This window comes from Heterocephalus glaber, unplaced genomic scaffold (genome assembly GCF_053883595.1).
Source record: "Heterocephalus glaber isolate CG9 unplaced genomic scaffold, H.glaber_assembly_v1.0 deba00001645, whole genome shotgun sequence".
In the NCBI taxonomy this organism is placed as follows: Eukaryota; Metazoa; Chordata; class Mammalia; order Rodentia; family Bathyergidae; genus Heterocephalus; species Heterocephalus glaber.
Window position 1 is genome coordinate 946491 of NW_028258398.1, and position 13729 is coordinate 960219.

Consider the following 13729-nt stretch of genomic DNA (forward strand, 5'->3'; position numbering starts at 1 on the left):
GAAACTGAAAAGAATTTCATACATATCATGTATACACAAATTTTGGATTCTATTTTTAAAAAAAGAAATATAATAATATCCTTTTCTACCCTGCTATGTCTGTACTGACTGTCTATGTAGAAAAGTAACATTTAAATCAAGCATTAAATGCCCATTAAGGGGCTAATTTGGACATTTCTCATATCACTATCAAATAGGTATAAGATTCAAATTTTAACAACAACAAAAAAAGACAATATTGAGTATAAGCTATACTCAACCTGGATAACAGCGATCATATCCATTCCTGATCTGATTTTCTATTTATCATTACAGATGAGGAAAAAGGATGAGTAAAAAGTAAAATCGGGGGTAGATTCATCCTAACAAGAGTGAGCAATGCCAGAACACATTAAAAACAACTTCACGTGATATGAATAAGCAGCAAAACTCATAATAGCACTGACAAAGAGTATATCGATAATTCAGACTGAAATTTTGTGAAGACAGTAAATTGCGAATCCCAACTAGTACTGGAGGAAGTGGTGTGTGAAAAGTCAGTCTGAATCAAAAGAAGATGCATAATTTTCTTCTTCCAGGAGGTGGTGCAATGAGAAAAGAAATGAGAGAAAAACAAAGAAATATAATTATACATAACCTACATTTAGCTAAAAGCTTTCTTTCCTACTCTGATTTTTCAAAAGCAGAAAATGAAACAGACAGATAAACACTTTTCCATACCTCTCTAAAAGAATAGTGTATTTAGTAATAAAGAAATTGTTAGTGTCAAAATGATTGCAAACCACTTATTCATAAGTAGTTGCCAAAAATTTTCCAGGTATCATAAACAAGGCCTTGGGTTTGATTCCAAGCACCATAAACAAACAAACAAACAATGTTAGAAAAGAATCACTTAAAAAAAGACTATTAATGTAGCTTCAAAGTTTACAGACAGTAAAACTCTCAATCCTAATTAGTTTTTAAGGAAGTAGTATATGAAAACATTTATACTACTTTTTGGATGGATAATCTTGTATTTATACTCAAAAGTTTAAGGAAATATAGGTTTTCTTGAAAACCCCAAAGCAAATTTTACACCATAAAAACTTCTTAAGCAAAATAAACTTTAAAAACTAACACAAAAGAGGTGTGGATGTAACTCAGGGTACTGTACTTGTTTAGCTCGTGAAAAGCCCTAGGCTTGATCCACAGCACCAAAGGGATAAAAAGTTAAAAAAAAAAAAAAAAAGAAAATTATTAAATTATGCATTTCATAAAAATCTGAGTTTGTAACAAATATAATGCCATGAAAAAGCATTAATATCAACTACATATATTCATTTTGTCTACTTCATAAAATTATACTATAACATGGATAGTAAGTAACACTGCTTTGGATTTTATTTGGAGTCATTCATTCTTCCAAAGATTCCATCCATTTGAGCTTGTATAAAAGAGGCAGCAGAAGCAATCCAAAATATTTTAAGAAAATATCTCAATGACTCTTCCTTGAAGCGATCCCAAGAATTAACTGTTATTATACTAGTGAATGAAAGTAATCTTACTTCTTAAACAAACACACACAAATAAAACTTAATAAAAACTGGCTATCTTCTTTCCCTAATAAATATTTTTAAATGGTGGCTATGATATTAAAAACATGTAAGTCAAAAAAATTATACACTAAATATTTCTACCCTTAAAATACTAACGGAATAAAAACTTTATGTGTAAAAAAAAATAGACGTTCACCAATTTAACCAGTTGTTTAGACAGAATTGAAAGGAGAAAGGTGTCTCTAACTTAAAAAGTGATACAGATATGAACCAAATTTACCTCCTGTTCCTGAGGTTTCTGATTAATGAATGCATGCTTTGTCCAATTCATCTCTTTTACGTCTATCCTCCTAACAATATCATATACTTTTCTGACCTTGAACACCTGGCTTCTTGGAGTTTTATTTCCATTGTAGCCCATATTGATGCCATTACTGGGGGAGCAAGGACCAATTTGAAAGACATGACAAAATATCCTTACAATCCTTAAAGGCTCTTCATTTGAGCACCATAATTGCTAGATAGGCTGAAAATACAAATTAAAATATGAACAGATTAGACAGAATAAAACAAATTATATCATCAAATACTTATTTTTAAATATTTTCAGCCTACTGTTTCATAATGTAACTGGAAAAAAATTCCTTCCCTATCATGATAAGAGATAGAACTGATTAACAGGAAGATATAAAATATACATTATTTGAATTGTATATAAATGGATTAATTTTTAAACACCTAGAATATAACCGATGGTCAAAGCATAAAACATAAATTCCCCATGTAGATCAGTTGGTATCTTTTACTTCCAAAACACCTTTCAACTTTCACTTTAAACATTTTATTTATAGGAGTTGCGTGGAAGACGCCAAATCAGCCCGCTGCAGACAGGCAGGTCTGTGCACGCCCTTACCGAGGTCCTGAGTCGCGGGGAAGACGCCAAATCAGCCTGCGCCTGGGCAACAATCCACTGGACCCCCCCCCCCCCCCCCCGTACAGCCACCTGGTTCCACACTACAAAGACGCAGAGGACACCAGCCCACCAGACCACGGTACTGAGTCCCACTGCTCCCGGCCCAGAGGTAGGAGCTTCTGAGCCGCCGTCCCACTGCTCCTGGTCCAGAGGAAGGGGATTCCTGGCCACCATCCCTCCCGCTGCTCCCAACCCAGAGTAAAGGGCTTCCGGGCCACCATCCCTCCCGCTGCTCCCAGCCCAGAGGAAAGGGCTCCTGGCCCAGAGGAAGGGTCTTCCCGGCCACCATCCCTCCTGCTGATCCCAGCCCACAGGAAAGGGCTTTTGGGCCACCATCCCTACCGCTGCCCCTGGCCCCTGTCCCACCTCTCCCAGCTCAGAGGAGGTAATCTGTGCAGGCGCTAACAGCCCCCCCCCCCCCCGCGCCCCCGTTCGAAATGAGAAAACACGTAAATAAGTCTCAAAACCAGACTCCCAGATCACCTACAGCAACCCCAAAGGGAAATGAGATGGAACACTCTGATACTCAACCACCTGGACCCACTGAACTGGCAACAAAAGGGGATCTGGAAAAAATGAAATCAGAAATAATTTCTCAGCTAACAGGAGAAATTGTGCCCCTAGTGCAAGACATGATTAATAAATCTAGAGAGGAGCTGAGGAACATGATGGAATCCCAACATAGGAAACAAATGGAATCTATAAAACAGATGCAAATAGATTTCCAGGACATGAAAATCTCCATTGAAAGTCTACACAAAATTATATTTATAAATTAAACTATTTAGAACTCTGAAGAAATCTGAAGACACTTCATAGAGAAGCAATGGTATAAATGTTATGTTTTTAGACCAACCAACAACTCAAGTATTTCAACTATGAAGCCCAAAACACTCTGCCAGTACACTGTATCCACTTTCCACCCCAGAAGAGTAACCAATTGTTCACATATAGAACATTCACAAATTGAGTGATCTTAAATTTACGATCTATAACAGAGTTGGTCTTTATGTAATAAGTTCTCTTATGAATCTATAAACAGAAAATATACCCTATCATTAAAAAAGACAACAAATTCAACTAACACTAAATTATATTGAATATGCTACAAACTTTCTTTGACAGATCAGAAAGCTCTCATAACTTGGGACTGTATGTTAGAATTGGCCAATATTATAAATGGTTATCATACTCTTCCACAGAAAAGCCACAATAGTTCAGCTAAGTTTGTATCAAATATAATGATATATCTATGAATAATTTTTTAATTATTCAAGAAGTGATTTTTATTTTGAAATCTGTAACACCAGTTATGATTAGAACTGCTGCGCAAAAGCAGAGTGAAGAGGTGCATAAACTTTTGGACAGAATGGTGTGATTGTATAAATTTAATTATCAAAAGCTTACTCTCTCTTTCCCTATATGTATTTTAACTACTTCACTGCAACATTTTTAGATATTCTTAAAACAATCTTTAAAAGTTAAGATTAATAATGTGTAGCTAGCAAATGCCTACTTCCAGGTCTTTCACTTTGAGAAACACAAAGTGGTGAAACCTGAACCAAAATTTCTTGATATTTTTATTTCAATATTCATGTTGTTTTCTAACTTTAGGAGTTACTAAATTATTTTGTTCTGTGCTCACTTTGGCAGCACATATACTAAATTATTTTGTTCACGTCAATAAAAATTAGTTACCAGCTATCAATGTTGATAATATATAACTGCTATTGCATTCAGTACTCTTATTTCATTGGGACAGCTATAGCATATTCGCAAAAGCTTTTCATTTCAGAATTGATTTTTACATATTTGTCTTTCTAAACTCTAATTTTTATATCATACGATTGTGACAACAAAACAGAAATGTAGTTTAGTTGTACCTATTTCTTTTATTGTGTTTACTGTGGAAAAAGTTAACTACAAAGACTCAAAATAGCATGAAAAAGATGTGAATTTTATTTTCCTCTGCAAAATCACCACTTAAGCAAATATTTATTTTACTTATCTGATCCAAGGAATATTTCATGAGTTATCTTTTCAAGTAAGAAGGATTTTCTTAAACAATGAAACGTAAGCATCTCCATCAATTATTAATATAACCTAATAATTTTATATTACTTTATCGAGATAAAACTTCCAAGCTAAATCAATGGGTTAAAAATATCACACTCCAAACAGTGAAATATCTCTTTGTATTAAAAAAGATTATAAAATCCAAGCTTCATTACACCTTTCTCTGGTTGAGCATAATTGTTTCTTCTAAAGCCACCATACCTCAATATAAAAAAAAAAAAAGAAACCTTTAAAATTAGCATTCTAACAACAGGACCCTACAATTCTAGTGAGTCACCTAACCTCTCCAGCAGGAAGTTTGTTGGACACAAGAGGTCAGGAGTAAACCACTGTACACATTTCATATACATTCTTCATAAAAGAGGGTCACCAAAGAGGGAAATGTCCCCATGCTTTCATGGAAAGTCATGACCCAACCAAGACCATGACCCACCCTGCCAAATGACACAACTATTACAGGAAAAAAACCTGTAAGAGCTAAGAGGCTCTTAACACAGCCCCAAAAGTAACCTCTGAGGAGCCTTAATTGACCTTGACAAATTTCTATTAACACAGATCTTACTTTAAACACCCAGCAGGAAACAACCTAAAGGGGAGTGGAGGTGGGGAGCTAATAATAGTATAAAAACTACAAAAAAAAAAGCTAGGATGTATATAAAAAGGGGCTCCAAACATAGCACCAGCCCCTACAGACAGCCTCTAGCTGCACCCATAACATCTTAACCTACCTCCATAAGAAGTCATGACTCCTAGTTCTACTAGCTCTTCCAAATATGTGTCCTTCAGCCTCTCTTATATTCTCATTATGTTATTTTAAAATACTTTCAGATACCTCTCAAGTAAAGATTTGGCTTCTTGTACAGATATGCCTATAGCGAATAAAAATTCTAAATATAAACATTTTAGGTACTATGCTTTGTTACCTCTGTGGTATGAACTAACTCTTGCTTGTCTACTTCAGACTTTGTACGTCTATGTTATCTGGAGCAGGTCACTACAAAATGTCTTCAGTTCTACAAAATTCAAGTTTTCAGTCCAACAATAAAAATTTTAATGGTCCAATGGTCACAGAAACATCTTTATTTAGTGTATCCTTTGATTATTGTGATAATTAAAAATAAATACTGCACTGGATTTCTTATTGACAAAACAGAGAGGAGACTATATGCTCTTAAACTCCATTTGTTGAATCTGGGTACACACCTCACAAAAACAGAAGTCAATATTAAAAGGCTAATGTCACACGCAGCCTAATTTCATCTGATTTCTACCACTTTTTAGAGTCACTATTCACCAATGTGTGACTTTTAGTTTTTGGCCCTTGCTTTTTTAACAGGGTTATGAAATAAAGTTTAAGTCAATGATTTGCTAATGTTCTTATCCTTTTTTCCAGAATAAGGATGACAGTTCATCGAACAAACCCATTTTCTTTTGTCTCCTTTAGAGCAACCAGAATGAGACTTTTGATCACTGGCTAACCAAGGTTCAGTAGTGCCCCCGCCCCCAGCCTGAAGCAGCCATTAGAAGATGGACCTTCCACTCCTCTGCATGCCTTAGGAATACGGGATCAAAGTCTTGGGGTTGGGAGAGATAACACAGCAAAGAAAAAATATAAAGATTGATAGGAGACAAGGAATATCCTAATGTAAATATTGTGCTTTTAAAAAAACTGCAATTTCAGGATACAAAGTTACCCAAGGTTATTCACATCTGTACTCCCTAAATTAGTTTCTGTTGCTTTTCTTCTAGGTCCATCATACCCAAAATCCCTAAAGATACTTTAAACCCACAGATTAATTTAGTTGTAAAGGGCAGGAACCTATCTTAAAGAAACAGACTGAGAGAATTCAAAGAACGTTTTTAGGCAAAACATCCTAGATCACTCATCTTAAGAAAAAAAATTAAGGCCAGGCATGGTGCCACACACTTGTAATCTCAGCACTAAGGAAGGCGGAGGGCAAGAGTATCACCACATGTTCGTGGCCAGCCTGGCTCCATAGTGAGTTCAAAATCAGCCTGGGCTACATAGTGAGACCCTATCTCAAAAAGCAAACAAACAAACTTTAGACTAGGCTCATGCCTTTCACCTGTAAAATGGGTCCATTATCTTTCTATGGGTGGGCCACCTTTTTGACCAAGATGGAGCTTCCTACAGATTAAAAAATTCCAGATTTCCACTCCCCGAAATACATAAATATCCCCAGCTCCAAACTATAGTACACCTCTATCTTGAGGACCCACAATCTCATTTTCCTTGAGTGTATACTTTTAAAATTCTGCCTAATAAATCCCTTTATTCCTCTTTTAAAAAATAAAATTAGCTTCATAACTCAAACTTCTACTTACCTTTGGTTTATTTAAAAATATACTATCATATAGTGTTTCTTACTTTAACATATAAGCTATAATTTTTATTCATGTATACATCAAAGGTACCTCTACTTTCCATCACAAATATATGCAAAGGAAAATACACTCTCACTTCAATGCAAACACAACATGTACAAAAGAACATCAATAAATATTTATTATTTGTTATGGCTTGGAGTTTGAATGTCCTCCAAAGGCTCACATGCTGAAGGCTTGGTCTCTGCTGTGGTACTACTGGGAGGTTGTGAATCCTTAAGGAAGTGAGGCCTAGTTAGGGGGACGATATTATGTCACTAGGGACGTGCCCCTGAATGGTTGCTGGGATCTCTCTCTCACTCTTGTAGGTGCATGGACTTTCTCATTTTCTCTCTCTCTCTCTCCCTCCCTCCCTCTCTCTGCATCTCTGTTTCTCCTCCTCCATCTTTCTGTCTCTATCTCTCTGTCCCTCTGCCTTTCTGTCCTTCCTTTCCCTCCTCTCTCCCCTCCCACTCCCTCTCCTGACTCAAATTTACCATAGACTAAAACCTCTGAAACCATGTGCCAAAATACATCTTTCCTGCCTTTGTGTATCAGGTATTTTGCCACAGCCACAGAAAGCTTTCTAAAACATTATCTTTGGCAAATATTCCTAAACTACTTAAGACATGGCTACCCAGTTTTTCAAAACTGTGTGGGATATTATCTCAGTCACCACTAATTAATACACATTTGAATTTTTCTTAATGAAAGTATCTACTAAGTGGCCAAACATTGTGGGTTAAAAATTATAAAATGATCCACAAATAAACAAGAAAGAGATAAGCTACAAAAACACAATTAAACATAAACTGGCAGGAGGATAATCTACATTTGAGATCCTCTTGAAATCTACTTTGCGAACAAGAGAATAAATTCTAAAAGAGATAATCTACAAAATTCCCATTAAACATAAATTGGTAGGGGTAATAATTTGTATTTGAGAGCCTTCTGAGAATCTACTTTGATAATAGTAGAATAAATCCTAATAGAATACTAATAGCAAATATCACCAATTCCAACAAAGGCCAAAATAAAACTTTCTATAAAGCACTTGAGAGGGTCATTGTAGCTGAGTGCAATGGCACATGCCAGTAATCCCAATACTTGCAGAAGCTGACACAGGAGAAACACAAGTTCAATCCTTGCCTGAGCAACTTGGCAAGATTCTGTCTCATAATAAAAATTTTTTTGCAGGGGGAGCTATGGATGTAAGAGCTGAGGCAGTATAGTTTAGCAGTGCAGCTCTATGGCTTGTTTTGGCTATGGATCCTTTTTACTGTCCTGTTTCTTCCTGATCCACTAATCTTCCTATCATTTTTACAAGCTAGGTTGAAACACAGAATCTGCTCTTTATTCATGATATGAATTGTGGAACTTCTATTTATTAGCTTAGCAAACCATTTAACTCCACTTTTTTAGATGTAAAATGGAGATAATATCTAAATCACAAAGTTACTGTGATGGTTAAATGAAATAACATTTTTCAAATTTCCTTGGGTTACTATCGGCTTAATAAGAAAAATAACTTTAGATTTATAAGAGATAATTTTAATAATTTAATAATAATTTTAATAAGATACATTTATTTAAAATAAAACCATATATACACGAAAACATAAATGTTTTCTGATTATTGAAAAAGAGCAGCAAATAGGACAAAAATTTAAGCAAAAAAACCTTTGAAATGCAGGAGAAAAGGTCAAATTATATATGAGCTATTTAAAATAATCATCAATATGATCTCCACCTTATTTCATTTAAACAATCATCTTCATCATCTCTACTCTGTTCCAAACACAATGTTTGGCACTTCATAACATCTTATTTCATTCTCAAAACTCATTAAGATATTCACTATCAGTTTTCAACAAAATGGAATAAAACCCATTAATATCCTGATGAGGCTGTAAATTCCATATATAGAGAGATCTTGTCTGTTTTGTTCACAACCATGAAACAATGACCTGGTAGACAGCAGGCACTCAAAAATATATACTGAATATATGGGTAAACAATAAAGAAAAAATTCAAAGGTTAATTGCAAAGGTCACACGTAAATAGTGTGTCTGTATTTAAACACGAATTTGCCTGATTCCAAATCCCATGTTTTAAATACAATGTCTAAATCATAAAAAGCCTTCATCAAAAACAAGGATCACTGGTAATGACATAAAACGTAAAAGCAGTGTATTAAGGAAACATGGGACTCAATGAGTCCTACAGATAGAATAAAAAGTAGTTACGAAAAGAACAGTAGAAAAAATAGCAAATTATATTGAGTGTAACTGGTAGAGAAAACTTAAATGGTTAACAAGAAGGTGATCTTAGTATCACGAAGTAGCAATAGTACAGAATGTGATGCTCATCTGAAGTACATGAAAATTCCGAAGAAATACTGAAACAAGGAACCAACATAATGAATTTGACAATGTAGCTGATTTATACAACTGGCGCAGTGTTGAGAGGAAAAAAGTTCAGTTGCAGTAAATGCACACAGATCTCAGCAAGATGACCACCTGGACCAGAGCAGCAAGGGTGCATACAGGTCCAGGCCAGGGCCCTGCCATGAAAAAAGCTGTGCATGAATCCAAACAAAAGGCAGAGATGGGCCGGGGATTTAGCTCAGTGGTTTTGCCGCCTGCTGCGCAAGCACAAGGACCCGAGTTCGATCCCTGGTACCAAAAAAAAAAAAAAAAAAAAAAAAGCCAGAGGCCCACCTAGATACCATCCCAAGTGTGCACAGGCCCCAGCCAGAACCCTGCCCAGAGTAGCACAGGGATCCAGAAGGCCACCATTCTGAACCCAGAAATTGGCACAGTGGTGAGCAGCAGAGAAAAGGCCTCTCGGTGGCTTACTAAGAAATTAGGCAAGCAAAAAGTCAACTCAACAAAGGAACACAGGCTGCATCTGTTGAAATGAGAATGCATATAAAATAAGACTCAAAACCAAACTTTCAGATCACCAAAGGCAACCCCAAAGGGCAGCAAGATGGAGCAATCTAATACTCAATCACCTGGACTCCTTGAACTGGAAATGAAAGTGAATTTGAAAAAATGAAATCACAAATAATTTCTCAGATAAAAAGAGATGGTATCCATAGTGAAAGACATGATTAATAAGTCTAGAGCAGACACAGACAAAAAAGTAGAGGAGCTAAGGAACATGATGGAATCCTGGTACAGGAAACAAATGAAATCCATAAAACAGATGTAAATATATGCAGGAGATTAAAAACTACATTGAAAGTTTACAGACCAGAATGAGCCAGTGTGAGGACAGAATATCAGATATAGAAGACAGGATTAAAATTAGTGACGAGGAAAAGAAAGGTTTCTTAAAACTAGTAAGGAACCACAAGAAATCAATCCAGCAGCTGCTAGATGATGCAAAGGACATAAGACTGATCAGAGTGAATGAAGAAACAGGAGATAGTGCAAATGACATAAAAAAATTGTTCACAGAAGTAATGGCAGAAAACTTTCCAAGCAGGGGAAAAGAATTTGACAAATAGATAAGTGAGGTATATAGGACTCCCACTAGCAAGGATTAAAAACAAAAAATCTACACCTAGATATATAATAGTTAAGATTCTAGAAACTCAACAAAAGAACAAAATTCTAGAAGCAGTTAGAGAAGAGAAACAAATCACATACAAAGGAAAGCCCATGAGAATCACAGCAGACTTCTCAATGCAAACCCTCAATGCACGAAGAGCCTGGAGTGAAGTATTTCAAACACTAAAAGAAAACAACTTCCAACCCAGAATGATATACCCTGCAAAACTATCTTTCAAAATTAATGGAGAAATAAGATACTTTCATGACAAAGAGCACCTGAGGGACTTCATGAATACCAAACCAGCACTCCAACAACTTTTAAACAATATTCTAGGAAAAGACAATGAGGATCACAACCCCAGAAGCATAGCAGAATGAATCCATCAGTTACGACAAGAAATTAAACACAAAGGCGGAGGGGGAGAATGCAATAAGAAGAAAAGGTCATGACAAGGATAAGTCAGTACATATCAGATATAACCATCAATGTTAATGGTCTCAATTTACCAATCAAAAGAAACAGACTCAAAGAATGGGTCAAGAAGCAAGACCCAACAATATGCTGCATATAAGAAGCACAATTAATTCAAAAAGAAACTCATAGACTGAAAGTTAAAGGGTGGAAAACAATGTTCCATGTGACAGGAACCCCCCAAAAAGCAGGAGGAGCTATCCTCTTTGCAGATAAAATGGATTTCAAACCAATACTAATTAAGAGAGACAAAGAAGGATGCTACATCCATATAAAGGCAACAATCCAAGAGGAAGAGATGATAAGCATAAATATATATGCACCAAATACTAGTGCGCCCAACTGTATAAAGCAAATACTAATGGACATGAAAAATCAAATAAGCACTAATACAATAGTAGTGGGGGACCTCAATACCCCCCTGTCACAAATAGATAGATCAACTAGACAAAAAATCAACAACAAAATACTGGAACTCAACCAAACTCTTGAACAAACGGACTTAACAGACATTTACAGAGTGTTCCACCCCAGAAAAATCAGAATACACATTCTTTTTGGCTGCACACGGGTCGTTCTCCAAAATACACTACAAACTTGCTCATAGAACATGTTTAAGTAAATGAAAAGGAATTGAAGTTATCCTCTGTATATTACTAGATGACACTGAGATGAAACTGGAGATCAACAGCAAAAAGTAACCGCAAGAGTTTCATAAACACATGGAAATTGAACAACACACTTCTGAACAACTAATGGGTCACAGAGGAAATTAAAGAAGGAATCAGTTTCTACAATTAAATGACTGTCAGTACAACATATCGGAATCTATGGGACACAATGAAAGCAGTCTTACAGGGGAAATTCATAGCAGTGAATACTTACCTTAGGAAAACAGTGATCTTAAATAAACAACCCAATGCTGAACCTCAAGCTTCTAGAAAAAGAAGAGCAGGACAAACCCAAAGCACATACAAGGGAGGAAATTAAAAAGATCAGAGCAGAAATCAGTGCAATGCAGACTAAGAGAATGATACAAAAAAAATCAATGAAGCAAAGAGTTGGTACTTCAAAAGAGTAAACAAAATTGACAAACTCTTAGCCAATCTTATCAAAAAAGGAAAGAAAAGACCCAAATCCATGCAAGAAGGAATGAAAAGAGTGAAATTACAACGGACTCAGCAGAAATCCAGAGGATCATCAATACCTACACTTTGAGAACCTATAAACCAATAAGATGAAAAAGAGAGAAGAAACAGATTCCTAGATACGTATGAATTACCAAAGTTGAAAGGAGATGACCTAAAAATTCTAAACAAGCCAATATCAATCAACAAAATTGAAAACGTAATTAAAAGCTTACCAACAAAGAAAAGCCCGGGTCCTGATGGCTTTACTGCTGAATTATACAGGACATTTAGAGAAGAACTATTGCCACTACTGTTTAAACTCTTCAATGTAATTGAATGGGGAGGATGACTCTGAAATTCATTCCTGGAAGCAAGCATCAACTTGATCCCCAAAGCAGAGAAAGACCCAAACAAAAAAGTGAACTATAAGCCAATCTTACTAATGAACATACATGCAAAAATCTTCAATGAAATACTGCCAAACAATGCAGAAGATCATCAAGAATACCATATACCCTGACCAAGTGGGATTCATCCCAGGGATGCAGGGATGGTTCAACATATGCAAATCAAGAAATGTAATACCCTATATTAATAAAGCCTAGGACAAAAACCGTATGATCATTTCAATAGATGCAGAAAAAAACGTTTGACAAAATCCAACACACGTTCATGATAAAAACCCTACAGAAAATTGGAATAGACAGTCTCTATCTCAACCTGATAAAAGCCATCTATGAAAAACCAACAGACAATATCATACTAAATGGTCAAAAACTGAAATTCTTCAAACTAAAATCAGAAGACAAGGATGCCTACTATTACCACTCCTATTCAATACAGTTTTGGAAACATTAGCCACAGCAATTAGACAAGAGAAAGAAATAAAGAGAGGAAACAAGTTAAATTGTCATTATCTGCAGATAACATGATACTCTATATAGAAGACCCCAAGAACTCCACCAAAAGTCTTCTAGACTTAATAACCAAATTTAGTAGAGTAGCTGGATACAAGGTCAACACACAACAATCAATAGCTTTCCTGTACATGAACAACAGACCCACTGGGAGAAACAACTCCTTTCACAGTGGTATCCTCAAAACTGAAATACCTAAGAATCAACCTAATGAAAGAAATAAAAGACCTCTACGCTGAAAAATACAGTACTCTGAAAAAAGAGATTGAAGACAATATCAAAAAATGGAAAGACATCCCTTGTTCCTGGGTAGGAAGAACCAATATAGTGAAAATGGCCATACTTTCAAAACTGCTATATAGTTTTAATGCAATCCCAACTGAAATTCCAACAGCATATTTCACAGAACTTGAGAAAATAATTTAAAACTTCATTTGGAACAAAAAGAGACCTAGAATTACAAAAGCAATTCTAGGCAACAAAGACAAGGTAGGGAATATCACAATTCCCAACTTGAAACTATACTACAAAGCTACTATGATAAAAACAACATGGTACTGGCAAAGAAACAGACCCAAGTACCAGTAGAACCGATTACAAGATGCAAAAACAATTCCAGACACACTCAGCCACCTCATCTTTGAAAAAGGAGCCAAGCACCCTCCCTGGAAGAAAGATAGC

The 13729-nt window shown here is 35.7% G+C and overlaps 1 pseudogene across 1 annotated transcript in view; it reads right to left on the reverse strand.

Moving 5' to 3' along the window:
* LOC101710115 (E3 ubiquitin-protein ligase HACE1-like) overlaps positions 1-13729 on the reverse strand; it is a 56432-nt pseudogene that overhangs the window by 11693 nt on the left and 31010 nt on the right. Inside the window, exon 6 of the transcript XR_015445735.1 lies at positions 1912-2061. The product of XR_015445735.1 is annotated as an E3 ubiquitin-protein ligase HACE1-like (transcript). The remainder of the gene's footprint in view (positions 1-1911; positions 2062-13729) is intronic.